Source organism: Drosophila bipectinata, chromosome 3R (genome assembly GCF_030179905.1).
Source record: "Drosophila bipectinata strain 14024-0381.07 chromosome 3R, DbipHiC1v2, whole genome shotgun sequence".
Taxonomy (NCBI): Eukaryota; Metazoa; Arthropoda; class Insecta; order Diptera; family Drosophilidae; genus Drosophila; species Drosophila bipectinata.
This window is the reverse complement of record NC_091739.1, coordinates 13480246-13498700: the sequence shown is the minus strand read 5'-3', so window position 1 is coordinate 13498700 and position 18455 is coordinate 13480246. Positions and strand designations below refer to the sequence as shown.

Sequence of the window (18455 nt, the reverse complement as noted above, 5' to 3'; positions counted from 1 at the left end):
ACAAAATGAGAACAATTCTTCTGACTTCTTTGGAAGAACAGTGTCAATAAGGTGTAAGAAAAGCAAACAAAACATTTTAAAACATACATATAAAAAAAGAAAAGGATATAATGATAATGCTACCGATAATGATAAATCTAAATAAAAGTAATGTTGTGTAATTCAAATTAAATAAATATAAAACAAACAAAAATCTACAAAAATAAAGCTGAATAAAAAAGTGAACGTAATGATATAAAATGAATAAGAGCAAACAATGTGCGATTTAAAATTATTATTTATATGAAGATGAAATTATAAAGAATAGAAATATAGAAAGTAAATTTTATTAATTTAAAATTTATATATATATAAAAGAAACCAACCTACAAATTATTGTCGTTACTATTTATTTCAATTATTTTTTCAACAATTTTTATTCAAAGTTTAGTTTGCTTATAATTAACTTAATTTATAATTAGTTATATTCATAAACTATATTTTTTGTTGGGTTTGAAGATTTCTAAGGTCCCATCTGAATAGATTTATTTTCTGGTTCCAAGTTCCGCCATTTTGTTAATTATCCTCGTTACTCGTTACTCGCTACTCGCCACGTACTATTCTCCAGAGAAACTCTCTCGATGCTTCGCATTTCGTTACTTTGGGTCCTTTTGTGAGAAGAGCCATCAACGATATTAGCTTGATCTATAGAAAATCCTGCTATAACCATCAGGATTCTTAATAAGTTGCTCTAGCTTGTCGCGGCGGCAGTGAAGATAGTGGCTGTGAATTAATTGCCAAAGAGCACCAGCTACACAACCAGCTAACCACACTGCCAAAGCGCATAGCCAATTGAGGTTATTGAATTATGAGGCACTAATTTCATTAATTCTTCTGAGATATTGATGAGGTGATGATATCTTACCAGTTATTTGAATTGGAATTTAAATATTTGAAGCCTCACCCTCTTGCGGATGTTTGGGTGCAACTCCAACCGAGCTTTTTCAGTTAGCTGGGCGCCACCTTTTGGTCGATGTTGGGGATTTTCCTCTATGCTGCTTTCTATGCTACGTTGCGTGCATGCGACGAAAGCTCTGTGGGGCGTCTGGTGGGAGGTGCTTGGGGTTGGGGCAGCAGCAATCTGCCCCATCACTGCGCTGTAAAATATGCAATTAGCTTTTTTTTATAAAAACTATTTTAGTTTCAGTTTAAAAGAATTTATGAGTTCTCTCGGCCATCAGAATATAAGCCCTCTCAAAGGCCTATATGGCATAAAAATTAAATTGCCAATTATATTAATATATTAAAAAAAAAGAGGTAATAACACTCCAATTATTTTATATATCTAACCCGTTGTGGCTTTGTGGCCAATTATATGCTTGAATAATTAGAGCCACAGAGTTCAAGGTCGTTAGGAGCTTTACTTCGCGGCCCCAAGGTCTTGCAACTCGTACTTTCTGTTTCGTTCCGAGTGCCCTCTCAGTGCAACATTCCGCAGATCAAATAAAACCACAAAATATATTTATTTCTTCATAGAAGACATGCGCATTTTATTGTATTCTTTATTGAGAAACATATTCTTACAATTATGGTAATCTTAAGACTAAACTCATTAAAGTCTAATTATGTTAATAATCAGTTTTTTGAGAAATTATGTCAGTTGTCACACTATCACAAAAATTGCATATATATATATCGTTTGTTTATTCGCATTTTCTTGCATTCGGGAAGATTGTACGTTCTGGAATGTCGTACCAGATAGTGCATTTACAAGCTTCAGAATGTTTCAGTGCAAATGCACTCCTGACACGCAGCCCAAAACCTTCAAAGGATGCATCTTTATTTGCTCTCAGCGTTATATTATTATTTTTTAACTGAAATTATCGCGGCGATTTAAGATTTTTTTTTTTTCGTAGGTCTTGCGGTTGCTTGCGATTATTATTGGATTTGACAGAACCAAAACGAGGTAGAAACGAGGTAGAAGGTGGATAGGTGGCTGGTGGGATATCCAAAAATCAAATAAAACTCAAACACATGCAGAAGAAAAGTGCGGTGAGAATAAAAAGTTCGAGTCGTCGAGTACAATGAACCAGAAACTGAATCCAGAGCGACTTTAGGCCTCACAAAAAAATGGGGTGATAAGCAATCGCAGGTGCCAAGGTGCGCCGCTGATAGTGATAAGCCAGCAACGTCGGCAACGGATCGATTTCGGGGCAAGAAAGTATAGCCGGGTGGGGACTGAAAAACTGGGTCGATGTGGATCACCGATTGCCTGATTGATCGCCGATCGGTTATACAAGTCATTTGTATGTCACCAAACTGCGATTCGGCCTAAGCTTTCATTTCATTTCATTTATGATTGCGCCATGTAAGTTGGTTGGGAATACGAGCTAGGTGGCCCCTTTAGGTTCTCCCAGGGGTAGATAAGATAAGATTGGTCAAAATTTAATCCAATACCACGGGTGGGTAAAAGAAAATTTCTCTAATAGGAACTAGGAAATGTATCCAATGCTATCTGGAGCAGAGATGGCTGCTAAATGGGCGCAGTTTCGGCCAATGCAGCCTTCAATTTCGACTTGCTTGGCTGCTTTTTGCATGACTCTAGGTGCGGCGCATAAACACAAAATAAATCCAAAACGAGGCCAAAACATTGAGCAGGCATTAGGCTCAAACAAGTAAAAATAAATACAAAAATCGAACGTGGCCAGCCGCGGTGAAGAACTGCATGGAAGTGACAACACTGCGTATGCTTGATGTGTCATCTGGGCAGGGGCTTGGGTATATACTATATAGACTGGAATATCTGACAGCTAATAAACAGTTTCAGCTTCTACAAATTCATACTGAGTAGCCACTTAATCTGCTAGTCTGTATATTATTTTTTTTTTTAAATCGCGTGCCAGTGCACAGTGTGCGTTTGAGTGTGCATCTGTGTGTGTTCTAATTTCGAAAGAACAAGAGCTCGGCAATTAAATAAATTATTGTTCATTTGTGTCACAATGTGTGTGAGCGATTATACTCGACTTTGTATGTTATGTTTGGATGTGGAAGTGTTGTGTTTGCTCACTTAGGTGTATCGATAAATGAAAAGCTAGCTCATGAGCTTAAAAAGCGTTAACTGAATAAAGAAACAAAATGCGTTTCCATGTTCCTGTCAAATGGTTTCGGTTGTGTTTCCATGTGCGTTAAATGGGTTACATGCTAGACCTGACGGTTTAACAAAAAAAAAAAAACAATTTCTAAAACGCCCCGAAAACATCTAGCCCCCCTATCTTATTCCGATTGCCCCCACCGCCGGCCCCCTTTTGAGCTCTTTGCTCCTCTTTATGGCCCACTTAGTGGTTCAGTTATAATTTCATTAGGCAAATGCTGAGCATTTTTCATTAGCACTTCATGAGCCCTCGGGCCCCCCTTCCTGGCCTCGTGTTGTTGGCCAACACGTTTTACTTTTATCTGGGTCATAAAAGCTGCCTCTGCCACTGCCACTGCCGGCACAGGCCGAGTTTCAAAGAAGTTGTCGTCACCGGAAGTGACCCGAAGTGTTGCAAAACCCAAAACAGCGGTACCATAATTTCTACTGGAATAAATTACTGTTTGGCCAGGCCAAGAAAAATGTTTAATTTTATTCAGAAAGTGACTATTGAAGTCAAAGTACTCCGACAAAGTGTATTCCCCAAAAAAGAGAACGTCGGCTTCCCCTTTATTTTTTGTCGTTCAACTCAATGGGTCGCATGATCGGCAAAACACGCACACCAACTGTGGCACTTATTATCTGCTAAATACACACCCATACACCCAGAATGCCACAACTACAACCACAAGTGCATACAACACATGAGCAAACGCACGCGCGCACACGCAACAGGCCTAAGAACGCTGCTCGGAGTACGCTGCGTATACGTAATCAAAGACGCGGAATGCCTGCCTGTTTTGAATCTTTATCTCTAGACGAAACACAACAACAGCCAGACACTACCAAAAAAATATAAAGAAAAAGAAAAAGACGGCCCTAGTCTGACTGGTCGAATTTTATGAATGATTTGATACTTTTCGGGCGTTTTTTCGTCAGTTTTTCTGTGAAATTTCATTGGGAAGGCAAACACACTCCTCGCCTGGCAACAGCGATTAGATTCATTAGCTGGAAGTAAGAAATTCCATAAATTTATCTATCTCTCTCGGGCTATTTCGCTTTCCGTCACCATTTACGTGGCTGCCCCAGCGGCATTTATAAATAACAGAGGCCCCAACAATTGACGCAGCTAACTAATGACGAACGATGTTGAAGAAAAAGAGTATTTTTTTTGGCTTTTGCTGTTTTTTATGGCGATTTTGTCTAAAATTAAAAAGAACCAAACCGAACTGAGTCACGCGTTGAAAGCGTGATACCTTATGAAGATCATCATCATATAGATTCAGAACCAGAGGCCTAACCAAAACAAGTACATACACATCTGCTTACGTAGCTCACTCTATATGTCTTTGCAGAAAGAATATCCAATAGTTCCGACATAGTTTCCGACATAACTATTTGGCCAAGAACAACAAACTGGCTAAAAAGGACATCGAAACGGGGTGGTACGACCGTTTGGTATAAAGATTGGCTGGCAAGAGACTTGGGTTGACCCAAATTGTGAAAGGCCTCAGGCCATGTCTATCGAATCGGCCACGTATCGTGTCATGTAGTTCGCCTTCTGGGTGATGTAATAAGTGGCAGCAGGGCAATGACAACACACGAGTGTGCATTGAATTTGCACCACAAAAGGTGCCGAAGAGGTGGATAATGGATGAGTTATGCAGTCGCCCATAAATTTCTCATCAAAGTGCCTTTCTTAACCATATCTATGGACGACTTCACTTTGCAGGGCAAACTCATAAATGTCAGCTTTCTGCCAAATAAATATAGATAAATTCTCTTTATGACTTTTTCACTTTATTTTGCAGTTTTTTTGCTATTTTTTTTTCCTCATGTGGCATGGCAACATTTCACTTTTCATTTTACCCTGCAACTGGCAACTGGCAAACCTGCAACTACCCCACACTCCATCCCTTGCATTGCATTTGGCTCGAAGCCAAAGAGAATTTTTATTTTTGGCTCCTTGGCTAAGCTCGCAAACTGCAGCCAGGCTATGGCTGGTGCTGGCGCTGGTGTATCCGATAGATACTTGTACTCTTGGGCCTTGCCAAAGTTATCTAGGTTGGCCATACAGTATACACGAATACTGTAGTATCCAAAGCACAGCCGACTCGGCCCCGGCCTTACTGAAAATCAATAACCGGAGGCACGAAACTCGCGATGGATTCCATCCAATTGTAATTATCGGAGGTGCCAAAAAAAAGAAACAAAACCATTTCAAACTAATCCAAACTGCAACTGCCAGGGGTTGGTAGTCCAATCTAAACCCCCCAGCCCTGTGTCTCCTCCTCCAAAAACAAAACTAGGTCATAACACTGACCCAATTTCCTTCTTTACATAACTGGACGGGGCCAGGAGTGGGGGGTTGTAGGGTGGAGGGTTTGATTGACCTCCATTCGGAGTAGTTTGCAGGCTGCTGCACTAACATCTCCTCACATATGACCTTGTGGTCCGGGCTGAAGGTCGATTCTCGTAAAAAAGAAAGCCGCAAGCATTTCATTTCATAACAAATTCAAAGAATCCGTATCTACATATATACTGAGCGATTTAAACAAAAAAATATTTCGAAACTTTGGGATACTTTTCATAAATTCTGTTGCCAGCCCATGGCTCATGATTCATGCGGGGGCTTTTAGGAAAAATATCTAAATTCTTTGCTTGGCTTATCAACAAAATTAAACAAGTTTCTAGTCTACTAAGAAGTTCAAACTGGAGCTGACTAACCAAGTACTATATGTACAAGCTGGGCAATGATCCATCACAAAAAACGATGATGTCACTCCCTCTCTCTGATATCTGTTTAAAAATGTTTACGTGTGTGCTTAATTTTTGTCTGCCGCCGGCTGCTGGTATCAGCTAAGGTCCAAAATCCAAATGCAAATTCAACAAAAATCCGCAAAAACCCAGGGGAACTGGCTGGATGCTAATAAAAAATTTATAAAAATTCGTATAAACAGGTTGCCAAGTTCGAAAAGTTCTATAATACTTTAGAGTCCTTTTAATCTTTATATATTGACGCCTGCAAACTGGTTTTTGGTTGATAATTTATTTCGACTTTGCATCGAAATCAATCAATGGGGATTTTAGCCATGAATCATTTAATATTGCCACACAGAAATATTTTCATATCTGTCAGCTTTTTCACAGTTCGTTTCGGAATGCCTTTCTATAGCCGTGAGACTAGTGGCTTTATTTGTGTTTGCTGCTCGACTGTGTCGACTGTTTTCTGTGTCAAATGCATTTTTCAGTCATCCACCCACACCGCCCATCGGCCAGATGTGTGTGCGAGTGAGTGAGTGTCTCTAAAAACAACAAATATCGACCTCATAACAACATGCACTGCACCCGCCACCCACACAACCTCACACCTGGCTCGCTATATATCTGTGCTGGCCTTATGTAAAAAGACTATTCGTTATTTTTACACAAAATATTGCAATTTTCTGTTGCGAACCCCCTCCTCCTACACAGCCACACGGGCACACGGTACGTATACGTATTCGGGATTGCGAAAAACTGTGCAAGGTCAAGTGGTTACGTTTCGGTCAAGACTCTAATTGTGTGAGTGAGTGTGTGGTGTTCGAATCTCTCAAATTGCAAGTGCGCCGTGTTTTTGTATCACTGTTCCGCCGATTTAATTGCCATTGCATGAATTTTATTTTTTTTTTCATCGTCGTTAAATCGTCGCTTTAATTGAGATTTCGCTTGAAATTAAAGCAAAAAAAAAAAAATAAAAATAATTAACTCCAGAGGTTTCTGTACAAGGTTTTTGAGTGGCATCTTATATAAGATGAATATGAAACAGAACCGAAAGATGAAAAAAAATTTGGGTTACAAGCGACACCGCGACTGCAGCGAAACTAAAATTAAAACTCTATGCAAGCGAGACGGAATGGCAGGCCGAGTGAGAGGGAAGATAGCAGAGCACAGTGGCCGATGATTGTTTAAAACCAAATTGCCAGACTAGACACACAATACTACTAGGTGGTGTGTGGGATAAACTATTTAACAATGTGCGCGTGTGTTTCTCTCCTCGCGAAACAAAAATTTGTTCACATTGCCCTGGCATTGTTTTTTTTTCTGTTTCTCGCTGTTGCAATTACAGTGTGTTTTTGTTTTTATTGTTGTTGGTGTAGAGCTGCACTGGCAATTGCATAACGACGGCGGGCAACAGCAATAGCAACGAAATTAAATTGCAATTGCAATGGCAGATGTGCAGGAACTGAACTTAACTGACTGATATTACGTATACGCCACCGAAAAGTTTCAACTTGTTTTGGACTTTATGCAATCAGCTGTTTAAACTGAGCTTTTCAAAAAAAAAGTATAGGGAACGGGTTAACTGTAAGGAATCAATCAGCTGTTTTTTGTCAAATCCAATAACAATCGCAATGAAAATCCAACGATCGATGACTTCTGGTTGTACTGCTTCTGCTACTGGTAGCTCCTTCCTGGCCGCTCCTGACCGTGTGCTGTTGACTCGATGGGAAAATGAACACTGACGCTGGCCAACGGCAATTGGCCAACAGCAACCAAAGCAGCAGAAGGCGCTGCAGCGGCAGCAGTACCCGTAGCAGCAGACGTCGGCGTCGTCGACTGCAGCGACGCAGCCGACTGCAGTTTGTTTTTGGCGTTTTCTTCTTCTTCGTTATGGCTTTGGTTTTTTGTAAAAGAAAACTGTTACATTTTTAGGCCAATTTCTTTTGGCCAAAACGCGAAACGAAGCAAGGCGACGCGTCGCGAACCGACACCGACAATCGTAGTTGTTACATTGTATTTGTTGTTATTGTTGTTATTGTTGTTGCTTTTTTGATGGCCACGCGGACGTGAATGAAAGAAACTTGCAGCGCAGTGTACTATAAGTGCGCGCCCGTGTGTGCCAGTGTGTGTGTGTTGGGTGGCAAAGACGATCTAAGGTGAAATATACTAAATGCAGGGCGGAATTTTGTACAAAATTTATTTCTGTAACGCTGCAAATGCAGCTGCCACAACACACAGACACACACACAGGCTAACAGCACTGATATGCACACATACAGAAGCAACACTTTTCTTCAAACTTTTCATTTCGTTTCGCGTATAAAGACTGAAAAGTCAAACTACTTTGGTCTAATGCTGAAGCGCAAGTGTCAGCTGCTCAAAAGTGTTCAAAAGCTAAAACTCAAAAACGGAGAGACCCCCACCACCAGCTGAGAGGCATGAGCGGAAGCTTTCGGGTTCTCTCACTCACACCGTGACAGACAAAAGTGTAGGCTAGCGGAAGCGACGAGCTTTTGCAGTTGCAGCATTTGGCCATTTTTTTTGTTTTTGTTGCCTCTCTGCTTTGGCATGACGCAAATGTGGCGCAGAACCAAAAAAAAAAAAAACTATAGCGAGCTGTCGCTCTCTTTATCTATGGCTCTCACTCCTGCCCCTCCACCCACCTGGGGTGGGGGGGTTCTGTTTCCCATGTCAGTTGCAGTTTGCATTGGGCGTTAATGTTCAAGGTGATGTCGATGTGTCGGAGTGTGAGTGTGCGCCCTGCCATGTGTCACAGTTTTTGTTTTTGTTGCCTCACAGAGTTGCCTGACGGAGCTGAGCTGAGCCGAAAGATTCCGCAATTATGCGAAATTATCGATCAAATTTTGTTCTAAGGTCAACCTTAAATTGAAAATTCTCCTTAAGGCCGACAGCTGCTATCGCGATTGTTAATCTTGTCATGCATGACCTGAACCTGAAGCGTTTCGTGTGATAAAATTCAAGCAAGCATGTTGGAACGATAAATGATGCATTTTAAGGAAGTTAAATGGTAGATGGGGTTATTATTTAAATAAAAAAAAAATACTTGTTAGTAGTTTCTAACAATTCCTTTTATTTTAATGATGGATTTAAACTTCCCCTCGTTTATAATTAAATTCAAAACCAAAAAAAAACTCCTATATCTTGATTTCTATATCCCTCGATTGCGTAATTCTAGACTCTTGGCCATTGTCTAATATTTAAGTGCGAGTTTTTATCGCATTCGATGTTGTTTTATATCTGCTCTCACTATAATCGAAGCTAATTTCATCATAAAACTTGTCATGTGAGGTCACCAGGCCGACTCGACTCGGTCTTCGATGATTATGGCTATAATTACCCGCTCAGTAAATTGTTTGACCAGCCGGAGGAGAAAATTGATTTGCACTATAGTTAAGCCAAAAAAAACAATAAAAAATCGATTAAATATATATATATTGATTGCATAAGCCAAAGTATACGCCGCGTGACTAAAAAAAAGTCGACTAGAAGTAGAACTTTGAAAATGCACATATATCCACTCGGGCAGAAAATCAATTTCGTTTTCCTTGAACTCATGGGGGTAGTAGAAGCAAAGCAAACGCCAAGAGACACCGATAGAGTGTCGACAAAGGATAATTGACGGTCATTTGAAATGCAAAAGTGACAAAAGTTTGTGCAAAATGTCGCAAGAAACAATGCAGCCAAGTCGAACCAAGAGCAGATGAAGAGACAGCCAGCCAGATACCCGATAGATGACTTCCGCCAGCCACCAAAAACCGATTTGAGCCAAAAAGTCAGAGCGAAACGAAAATAGAAAATGGCAAATGGCTTTCGTTTTGCAGCAGCAAGTGCACGCGATTCGGTGAAAACGGTCGAGATGGCGAATACAAATAAATATAAATCACAAACAAAATCAATTTGCAGCATGAAGATCGCTTTAATTGTTTCTGCCAGCGCTCCTCATCCACAAAATTTCACTCATTACTGCTATAGACCAGCTACAATGTGTGTGTTTGGCATAATTAATGTTTTCAAGCGTTTTCAGAGCGTTGCATTCGATGCGCCCATCATAGCACCTGATATATCCCAAGTATCTGTGTGTAGCGGGTGTGTTGTAGGTGTATGGGTGGGGGAGAGAAGCTAAGATACATTTGAAAATGAAAAAAGAAATCGGAGCAAACGAAAGACCAAGCGAAAAACGAAAATTAATTAAGTCTGAATGTGTAACAAGAAAATGCTGAATATAATCATATGCAATTTTTGTTTTCTCACTGATTATTTTCTAAAAAACGATTCTTAATTCTTAAGATTATTTTATTGAAATTCCAATTTATCTTTTTTTGTTTTTCTCTTTTTTTTTTTTTTTGTTTCTTTTTGGGGAGAAATGAAACAAACTGAAGCTTATGGCTAAGAAAACTTATTTTTTTTAGTATGGCAAAATAAGGATCAAAACAGAATGGTACATAAAACAGGTAAACAAAATTAAGATTATTGATAAATTGGACTTGCAAAAGAAATGATAGAATTAATTAATATTTTTATTCTGAAGAGCAAACTTGAAAAGCTCACAGACAGACTCACCTAAAGCCAGGTCCTTGATGTTGTTGTTTTTGTTGCTGTTGGTTATCCTTGAAGTTGAAAGGATGCAAAACGGCCACTGGATACCACCAGCTGTGTTCACTTGCTTGCATTTCATTCAAAGCGAGCACAGGGTGTATCCCAGCAGCAGATGCACACAAAGGAGCTTTTCTCGGACAAAAGCTCAGCGCGGACAAGAACCACTTTCAGCCCCCATCTTCCCATCAATGATGCACCACGGGGGAGTCTTTTCCTCAGGAAGTTTCTGCCATTTCACTGTCGTTGCACTTTTTTGTTAAAGTATTCTTATGAAATTCCTTTAGGAAATCTATATTCTTTTTTTAAGACTTAGTTTTTTTGTAAAAACATTATTTAAAACAATAAAAACTTTTAGCCTATATTTATATTTTTTCAAGTTTACTAAAAATGTTCACTTTAAAATTTAAACTGCTTTTTGGATTTTCATTTTTTCTAAAACCTTTATCTCCTATGAATATTTTCTGCTATTTTGATTTAAATTCTTTATTAACTTGGCTTTGAATAATAAACCACTTTTTGAGACTCTCCGCTTGACAAACTGGACCTTTCTGGAATATAGCCGAAGTGTTTTGGGACTGCATCTCGTCCATTTCAATTCGGCTCCAACAGCTGCCAATCGACTTGTGTGTGTTGTTCTATATACTCCTGTCTATGTCGGCTGTCTATGTATAGACCCCTATGTGTCTGTGTCCCTGCGTCGGTGTGGTGTGTGTGTGTATCCGTGTGATAGAGCAAATGCTGCTGCCTACGCACATTGCTGCATGGGCGTGGAAAGGTCAAGGTGCAGAAAACAACAACATCAAGTTGTTGCATATGCTCCGTGTTTGTTTTTCAGCTTGAGTGTGGGAGAGAGTTTTCTTTTTGAGCCAATTCAAGTGGGTGTGTGTGTGTCAGGCTCAGCTGCTTAATTATTCAAATTTAATTGCCATATGCTGGCGTGCGTCACATATATTTTCTGTGTTTTCACAAAGCCAAAGTACACGGAAAACACCCATATTTTCATGGTCCCTTTGTTGTTGTTTTTTTTTCTCTCTTTCTTCTATGCTAATCAATTTTCCACACCTGATTTTGTTATTAACGCGCCTTTAAAATGAACTTGGCCAAAAACAAACACACACACACACATACACAGACCCGGGTCGGGGTTTACTAGGCGTATGCGTAATGGCTGACCTCATCGGCCGCCCGCTCGTCACCGAATAAACCGAGAAACTGGATTTAGGGAAGCTGCAGCCTGCTGCCCAGCTGGGCGGCCAGGTGTAGGCGACCCTCGCCCCCGCTCCGTTTTCTCTATGTTCTCCCCGCTTTTCCCTTTCTCTAATCCTCGCATCCCACTAAGTATGCAACAGTATCTGGAAGTCGGGAAAAAAAACAACAAAAACGCAAACAGTTGGCTGGCGCCGACGGAGCTGCCGACCGAAGCAGCGACGTCGACTTAAGTCGCCCACGCAAAAGCTGCGCCGCCAAAAAGCTCGGAGCGCGCTCTGCTTTCATTTTGTTTTTGTTTTCGTGTTCACATACCTGCTGTCATGTTCTCCGTTTCCAGTACTCTTTCTCTCAGGTCTCTGCTCAGTCTCTCTGGTTTGCCGGTTGGCTGCGCTGCCGTCGGAAAGGGAATGGGCAGCGACTGCGACTGCGACAGCGACAGCGGCAGAAGCAGCAGCAGTAAAAGTTTTCAAGTTCAAGTTGGTGGCAGAGTGCGCATGTCTGCGCCATATTTGTTTGCTCGTACATACTCTCACTCTCTCACCCACACACGCGAGCCTGCAGCGAGATGCAGTGTGAGGTTTTGTGGTGCACTTTGCTTCGTTTGTTGTTCCTCCTCTTGGCTTTTGCTGTCGTCATGCAAAAATCAACAAAAATGGTATTGTGGGCCGCGGCTCTTCTTCCCCTTTGGGCATGTACAGTTACGTTCGCAATAACAGTACAAACTGGTTAATAAAAATTAAAATTTTTATATATCCATATATCTAACAATTTCAGTTAGTAATCATTTTTGTTCTATTGATTTTTGAATTTTTTTAACCACCTTTTGTGCTAATATTTTGCCCGCAACTGTAGGTGGGTGTGTGATTCGGCCATGTATGTACGTATGTATGTGTTTGGTGTCCAAAACGGTTTGACTTTCCCAGCTTAAGTCCGCCGCCAGGCTCAGCTCAACTGAACTGAACTGTCGCTAATTAAATTTCCATGCTGACGCAGTTGGCCACCCTAAAAATAAATAAACAAAGAGATTTTTTGTTTAGAGAAGCATCGATAAAATCGCAACATCAAATGCAGGCTAATATTATCGATTCCACACAGCACACATCCATAAGAGACCAAGCCCCCTCCCCATCTATAAACAAATACATATTTCGATATTTCGAAATGTGCCATTCGTTTGCACATTTAATGAGGGAGAAGGAATTTCGCTGAAATTTGCACACAATTTGAATCCTCAAAACTATGCCAATATGAGAAACTCTTAAAATTTGTTTTTAATAAAGAGAGGAATTTTGAAAACAAGCCAGAAGGTGTTAAGAATTTTTAATTAAAGAACAAATAAGTTTGAATAAGAATAAATTAGTCAAATAAAATGCATTATTCAAGCTAAACGTAATGATTTTTGCCTACGTGTCGTATACGTGATTTTTTTCTTAAAGCTGTTGAATTAGCTGTTATAAAACTGTTATAAAAGACTATTAAAAAGCCAACTGAACTAAAAATGCCATTTAATATCTTCATGTTTATGTGGTTAAAGCTGATTTTTAAAAAAGTGGATTCCCAAAGTTTTTTCAGCTTGTGACTGGCTAGTGAGTCACCCTATTGCAAATCAGGGGGAAAAATAAATAGATTTTTATTTTCTAGCTCGGCCCCTCCCTCCCCCCAGTGCAATCGCCAAACGCCTACTCAAGGTCTTCCTCGAGTGCATTGCACACAAAACAGCTGGTGCAACGAACTCACAGCTATGCAAAATGTGGGAATGCACTTAAGTGCACTACTTGGCCATAAAGCAATGTTCGCACTTGGCAGTGGAAATGGAAAAATTTCGATTGCTAGGAGAAACATATTTATTTTAATATACACGGAAAATAATTACCAACAATGTAGTAATTAAAAGATACACTATTTTATCGATGTTTTAGCTTTTGAGTGAAAGACTGGGAATCCATTAAGTAAGAACATGACGCTGGCGATTAATTAAATGGCCTTGGCGGGCTAACTGAAATTCTCGTTTCGCTTTAGCAGGTAGTTTGACCAGTCCAAGGGGCAGGGAGGGGTGGTAGGGGTGATTGCAGTCGCCACTCAACGTAATCATCAACATCAATTCAATTAAAGCTTTACGTGTGTACGTATGTGAGTGAAAGATAATAAAATTGAAAGGCATAACGCATAGAGCTTAAGTAAAGAACAGGCTAATAAATACCCTTTTAAGAGATTTTGAAAAATTATTTCGTAGAATAACCAAATAGTTATTATTTCATAATATTATGGTTAAGTTTGGAGATACTTTTTAAAGATTTCTTCGATAAAGAGCATCTGAAAATCGACTTAATCTGAGTCTGCCCTCCAAGATAGCTTTGGCAGCAAAAGGAGCAAGCGAGCAGGAGATATGTTTGCACGCCCTTTTTTCGCTGAATGTTTGACGCGACTCCGTTTTGTTTTAATTTTCGTACTTTCCGCTTGTCTGCTTTCTGGTGTTGCTTTTGCTTCCTCTTTGTTTGACGCTGCTCTCGATTCGACGATACACGTCTCGCTCTCGCAAAGAAACGTGCCAAACGAGTTTGCGGCACACACTCACACACACACACAGATGCAGGTACAGCACAGCACTATGGCAACGCAACGCAAGTACCCTCACTCGCTCTCGTTTGCTACAACTAGTATCTTAACCTTGAACTTGAAACACACAAACACAGATACTCGCATACTTGCAAAACCGGAGAGCGAAGCGACACACTGAACAAACGCGATGCTGACGCTCAGCCAGCGTCGCCAGCGGCGTCAACAGAGCTTGCTAAAGCCCTCTCTCTCTCGGTCTGCCTTTTTGGTTCTCTCTCTGGGCACTTTTGGCTGCCATTTTTGAACCGAACTGCAGCTTACGCGATGCATACGTAATATGGTGAACACCTGGGTCGAGTCATCATTTTGGGTTCTAACCTTATTTAGTCTCTGCTACTAAAGCTTCCCTTGGCTTCCCAAATTCATCATCTTCCTGTGCACCCAACATCCCCAATTTCAAGCCCCCCATAGCCCCCACACACATACATATAAACATGACGCCACGGAGCAATTAAAAATCTACACTCAAAATTCTTAAGTAGGTACTTGTTAATTATTTCCAATTCTTGACAAATATAAAAGGGTTTACAAGGCTGTTAGTTTCTAGAGAAATTAGTTTTTTTTTCTTAAAATTTAATACATTTTTCTCAGTGTTTCTATGAAGATGACTTTTCCTGCCACAACCCCTTTCCCTGCTTCCGTGTAACGAGTGTGGGCTGTGCTGGGGGAGATGGGACGAGTGCTGCTGTTACGTAAACGAATTTCGAAATCACATTTACGAACACAGATTCAGATGCAAACACCCCCACCCGCCTCGAACCTCGACCGCATCGATGAACTCGTATCTTGTGCAAACAAAAGCGGCACGCAAAGCTAAGCCCGAGTCAAGTTCAGATACAAATATATCTCATTGTACTGTAGCTGTAGTTGTTATGGTTTTCCATACGGGTAGGTGGGTAGGTAGATGTGAGGTCGGAAAATTTGCACTTGGATCTTGATTGAGTGCATCACATAGCCATATTTAGTGTTCTAGAGTTTACAATTTCACAGAATTGTTTACCGCACTCGGCCCGATCCGATGTCAGATAATCTGAGCCACACACAGATACGAAATATTACACACACACACATGCACACTATAATAAATATTGAAGCTTTGATCTGTTTCGAACACGTGACTCTGTCGGAAATCAACAGGCTGACTAACAGGCCATACAACTAACTTATTATTTTAGCGGTTCACTGCATTTATAGATCATTTGAAACTTCCGATCCATCTCAGATGGCTTCTTCTAGGAACTGACATTCGTGATAAGTGTCACCCCACCTCAAATTAGTTTCTAATTGCTGGTGCGGAGTGAAGTCATAAACAAAAGTACAGAAGCTGTCAAACAAAACGTCAAACACGCACAGCCACGCACACTATTGAAACATCATCATCATCATCTTTTCGGAGCCAAGTTCCCCAGAATCATAATTCCCTTTTCGTTCAGAAGCGGAACAGTTTAAAAGCGTTTTTTTTTTTTGCATTTGTTTTGTTTATTTTCGCATTTTTTTTCGCGAATACGTAATTTGTTCTTCTGTTGGCTTAATTCGCGTTGTTTATGTTATAAATAAATTTTTATATTTTCTGCAAATTCCGTGCAAGAAAAACAAATGTGTGACTGTGTGTGAGTGTGAGTGTGAGAGTGGGTGAGTGGCTGAGAACTGAGGGGGCAGAAGCTACAGCTACAGCGAGAGTGTATGTTTGCAAAACTTTGCTTTTAGCAATTGTTGACTGTATTTTCCGCAATCACAAAGGTTTCGGAAAAAGGGTGGTGTGGGTAGCGGGAGGGCTTGCCTTTGATGACGCCGTCGAAAAATGTTAACTACGACGCAATTTAGTTTACTCACATTCTGCTGCTTTCGGCCACATTTCTTCTCGTTTTGTTTCACATTTTCTTTTTGTTATGCACTTTTTTTCAGCTTTTTTCGGGGGGTTGCTTGTCAGCGGAAGGCGTCACAGGATGTCCTTAAGCTTTGCTCTTAAACCCACGCGAACGCGACTTGGCTTCATTTTCAGTATTATTAGTATTTATTATTATTTTTTATTAGCTCGGGAAAAAGACGAATGTGATCGGTTGAAGGTGCCGCTGTTCAATGCCGTTGATTTTTCGTCAGCATGGAAAGTTCTGGCTCTGTCGCAGCGCAGCTGCTGCGCTGTTAGCGTTGACGCCAGCAGAATTTCTATCTTCTATCGAAAGAGCTACTGCTCTCTCTGTCACCCTCGCTATATGGCTCTCCGAATGCTTCATCAAGTTTTGTCGATTCTTCCTGTTCCTGTTTCTTGTGTGTCTGCTTTTTGGGTATTCTTCCAGTTTCTCTCTTCTTGGCATTTTGTTGTTGTGTTGGTTGCCCTACTGCCCCACACCCACACACCTCTCGCAACAGCCACATGTGACGCTCTCCCCGATGGCCTTCAAAATTATCGTCCGTCTCCTTTTCTTCTTCGGTGCTCTCTCGCTCTTTTTTGTTGCTTCCTCTACCATTCTTTCATTCATTATTCCCCCGCTCCCTTCACATCCCTGCAATTCATTTGTATCTGTATCTCTAGCTGCGCACTTTTATCTACGGGTGTTTGTGTGTGTTTGCTATTTGGATGGGATGGGATGGGAACTCACTTTTGCTTTTTGCGGATTCCTGTTTATTTTGCGACGTTTTTTTCTAGGCTGTGACAAAACAAACCGCGAAAAAACAATTTTAAGGGCTGGGGGATCCCTACCCCTTGATCCTGTCCCCCAAAAGGAGCTTTTGCGAGCTTTTACAGCTGTGCTAAAGTCATTTTTCTTATGAGGCTTGAAATCCTCTTTCCAAATAAATGTAAATATGTATTTTATTACCTTATCTTTAAAATCCAGCTACTTAGACTTTCCTTTCCAATCCTCTAGAATTCATAATGTGGTTGAATTATTTTCCATTATTATTTTCACTTTTATTTTTGTAAGCTGTTTATTTTTTGGTAAGTATTCTAGCACTTTTGAAAAATAATTGCCTTATTTTGAAATCCCTTGCAATCACGTTCTGTAAATTTTGAAATCACAAAAGAATGCACATAAAATGACGTTGATTTTACATTTGAATTGCTTTTTCTGATCTATAATTTACATTTTTAATCAACGTCTATTTTTTTGAGGTTTTTGTTTTTTAATTTGACAAGCACTTCTCGTAGAATTATTTTTCGCAATGGTTGAACACAATTAATTTGCAATTATTTGCCATTGTTATTGGTTTTGTTTGGTGTATGTTGATTTTCACAAAATTCCACTTCCAGGTTGATGTCATTTGCGTGCTTCATTTTGAACAAATAATTGAGTAGTTTCTGACATTTATTTTTAATTTGTTAGCGGTAGTTGGGTTTTGATTCTTGGGGCTTCGATTGGGGATTTTTGTTGGAGAACTGGTGGCTGGGAATGGAGCGTTGTTGGCAGGTCGCCTGTCGCACTTTCAATGCCATCGCGCAGCCCAGCAGAAAATGGCAGAGCCGCCGTTTGTCGGTTTCGCTGCTGAAAAGCCGAAAGCTTCCGAGCAGAAGAAACGAGCAAGTGCGGCGGGAGAAAGGGGTGGGCCTGGGGGAGCCGTAGAATATAGAGAGTGAAGACAGGGTCCTGTTCTGTTCTGGTCTGATGTGTGTGCGTTGAAAGGAGCCAGCAGATTTTCAAAAAAAAGGAGTGGGAAGAGCTCGGCTCAAGTTCAAGGATGTTATGTAATGAAGCAAGGAGAGAGTGAAGTAGGTGATAGAAAGAGAGCAAGTAGCTCTCACCCAGTAACTAGCACCAATACATCTTAATGCGATCCCCATTTGCTGTTTCTTTTTTCTCTATCCCTCCCTTTCTTTATATCTCTTTCTCGTTCCCTTTACTTGCAGTTTAAGTTGTGCATTTCTGCCCGAAACAGTGAAGACTGGCTAAAGGATATCTTAAAATATTTGTTAAATTAAATATTAAATTTCAATCTTGTAGATCTTAGCTTAACTTTTCCTATCTGTCTTTGATTCAGTACATATCCCTCTAAGGGAGTCTTCACTGTATGTGCACTTAGTGCGCTGTGTATCTGGTGGGTCTCTGGGTCTAAGCTTTTCGGTTCGTGTTCTGGGCCTGGGCCTGGGCCTGGGTAGCGAATTGTATATAATTAGCGCATTTATTGACTAACTGCCGCTTGCAAC

General features: G+C 40.5%; 1 long non-coding RNA gene across 1 annotated transcript; it reads right to left on the bottom strand.

The window, feature by feature from the left end:
• Positions 1 to 854: 854 nt before the first annotated feature.
• LOC138926487 (uncharacterized) lies at positions 855 to 17090 on the bottom strand. Its single transcript, XR_011443030.1, has 3 exons — positions 16148 to 17090; positions 12011 to 12700; positions 855 to 1136 (listed from the first exon to the last, which is right to left on the bottom strand). It is a non-coding gene; the product is annotated as an uncharacterized lncRNA (long non-coding RNA).
• Positions 17091 to 18455: the final 1365 nt, after the last annotated feature.